This window comes from Triticum dicoccoides, chromosome 6B (assembly GCF_002162155.2).
Source record: "Triticum dicoccoides isolate Atlit2015 ecotype Zavitan chromosome 6B, WEW_v2.0, whole genome shotgun sequence".
In the NCBI taxonomy this organism is placed as follows: domain Eukaryota; kingdom Viridiplantae; phylum Streptophyta; class Magnoliopsida; order Poales; family Poaceae; genus Triticum; species Triticum dicoccoides.
In genome coordinates, this window is record NC_041391.1 from 695,524,647 (window position 1) to 695,527,537 (window position 2,891).

The 2,891-nt window shown below is 52.1% G+C and overlaps 1 long non-coding RNA gene across 1 annotated transcript; it reads left to right on the top strand.

Moving 5' to 3' along the window:
• Positions 1–1,877: 1,877 nt before the first annotated feature.
• Positions 1,878–2,885, top strand: LOC119324559. Its single transcript, XR_005157027.1, has 4 exons — positions 1,878–1,898; positions 1,972–2,052; positions 2,157–2,512; positions 2,747–2,885. It is a non-coding gene; the product is annotated as an uncharacterized LOC119324559 (long non-coding RNA).
• The last annotated feature ends 6 nt before the right edge of the window (positions 2,886–2,891 follow it).

The window sequence follows — 2,891 nt, forward strand, 5'->3', positions numbered from 1 at the left end:
ACCGGGGGGTTACCGGAACCCTCCCGGGGCTTAATGGGCCTTAGTGGGCCATGAGGGAGAAGAGGAGGGCCGGCCAGGGCAGGCCGCGCGCCCCCTCCCCCCTAGTCCGAATAGGACAAGGAAGGGGGGGGGCGCCCCCCTTTCCTCTTTCCCCTCCCCCCTTTCCTTCTCCACCAAGGCAAGAGGGGGGAGTCCTACTCCCGGTGGGAGTAGGACTCCTCCAGGCGCATCCCTAGGGGGACGGCCGCACCTCCCCCCTTCCTCCTTTATATACGGGGGCGGGGGGGGGGCACCCCATAGACACACAAGTTGATCTACGGATCGTTCCTTAGCCGTGTGCGGTGCCCCCCTCCACCATATTCCACCTCGGTCATATCGTCGCGGAGTTTAGGCGAAGCCCTGTGCCGGTAGAACATCATCATCGTCACCACGCCGTCGTGCTGACGGAACTCATCGCCGACGCTTTGCTGGATCGGAGCCCGGGGATCGTCATCAAGCTGAACGTGTGCTGAACTCGGAGGTGCCGTACATTCGGTACTTGGATCGGTCGGATCGTGAAGACGTACGACTACATCAACCGCGTTGTCATAACGCTTCCGCTTACGGTCTACGAGGGTACGTGGACATACACTCTCCCCTCTCGTTGCTATACCATCACCATGATCTTGCGTGTGCGTAGGAATTTTTTTGAAATTACTACGTTCCCCAACAGTACTTGGCACATTAACCACTATATCAGTGATGGCGGTGTATACCTAAAAAAGAGTTTTGCTACATCTACGTAAAAGGTTTTACGGAACTTACGTAAAAGCTTATGTGGCCTGATTTGGTTGGATGTAAAAACGGCCCAGGCCCACCCCATGAAAATCAGGGGGGCCTGATTAGTTTATAGAAAGGAAGATTACGTAACATTAAGTAAGAGCCTACGTAGGTGCAGCATTTTTGCCTAAAAAATGAGGAAATCTTTATTTGCTACCATTGCTTGTTTTAGGGTTACTATTATGGATGGATTACACCCAAGTTCCCAAAATATTGCATGCAGTGTAGTTGTTGGTCTGTGTTTGTGATGGCGCGTAGCCAACACGGTGCATTTTTTCTCAAAAGAGCTATTCGCACCGCGAGTTTCGGCAGCTGCTCCACATTGGCCAAAACCTCATTTTCACCTTCCCAACATAAACAATGATTTGCCCCCACCATCCCTAGAACCTACACAGGCTAGCTTCACCGGCATGGACATCCCATGGACAACAAGGGATCCCGCGAGTCACACGTGGGACGTGGGACGGTAGGGGAGGGGGTTACCTTTGACTCTGCACCCAAGCCATCTAAGAGCAACCTCAACTCCTTCCATCGCTTGCTCTTATTTACATAGTAAAAGATGAAGCCACTCGCCCTACTAGCGGCTGTGGCCACGTCTCTTTTTTGCGTCCATAAACAGTTCGCGCGCGCCACAGCGAGCGAGCGAAGGGAAAAAGGGTAAACGAGCCCGCGTCCCACCTCAATTGCCTCCCCCTCCCCCTTCTCCCACCTCAAGAACCCTAGCCTCCTCCTCCTCCTCCTCCTCCCACCTCAGCCGCCTCCCCCCCTCCCCGCCCCGCGCGCATCCGTCCGCCCCGGATGCGGAGGCGAGCTTCCCGACGACGGCGGCGGCGTTGGATTCGATCTGCAGCCGTCTGCTTCATCCCGTTCTTCTCCAGCCGAACAGGGGCGAGTCCGTGGGGCGCCGCCGGATGGGGAAGGAAATGGAGCCCAGGGAGATGGGTGGCAGCGGCTCACGCACTCCCTCCCCGAGCGATGGTCCGGCGGATGGACCTGGGCATGCTGCGCCGCGGCGGTGTCCCCGGCTTTCCCAGGACGAGCAGTCCGTCGTGCCATTGGCGCCGTCCTCGCGTGCTAAGGTATGGATCCTCCTCCCTCTTCCCTTCCCTTGCCTCTCACCTGTTCTAACTTGTTTTGTTGTCCCCATCTTAGTAGGCACGCTAGCCACCTCCCTGCTCCGTGCCCCACACATCTGACCCCGCCGCTATGTTGGGATGATGTGCTACTGTGCAGGTACCAGTTTCTGCATTGTGTCTTCCCCTCTCAACTTCCTTGCCTCCCCACTCTCACTTTGAATTTGTGACCATATGTCCATACCTTGAATGCAATGGACGCAGAACAGTGCCTCGACAAACTACATGAGGTTGGGTTGTGTGATTGGACCCTGTTTGTGTGCCAGCAGGAAGGGACAAGCAAGAGAAAGTACTGCTATTCCACTGGATTTTACTTCCTTTGATTTCACCAAACTTTGTATTATTATTTTCTTCTGGTATAGTTCTGCCAATTTTTTTGCTTCAATTAGCACAGGAATAATGAAGTGATATTCATTCAGTTGTTATCAGTTCACTATTTTGAAATGTGATCTTGCTTGTTACAGCCTGGTGAACAGTTTGCTCTTTTGCTGTCAAATACTTTGTTGTTGGCTTACTTTTGAATACAGATTGGATGCCTCGCTGCATGTTACTCCCAAGAGGTGGGCTTGCAGTTCTTATTTGGCTTATCTGTTTCAATAAGTTATTCAACACCGTACCTAGCACAGTCATTGGAAATAAGAAAAGTGCCCTCTCCTGACCAGCAACAACTAGATCCATTCGGGAATATTCCATTCTGAAAATGAGTATAAATTTGAGTTATTTTAGTTGTCTATTTAGAACATGATTTACCTAAATTCTGAAAGTACTGCATTTGCACTATACATATGATGCAGAAGATCTCACTCAAGAAGTGGCCAAACTGAGGTGCCAGGTGATTGGCATGCTTGAGGAAGAATACAAGCATTGGTGCTGCATTGAGCAACTGATGGTTCAAAAAAAAATCAGCAGCTGGAGGTTCAGGAAGTGGAAAAGACCCCC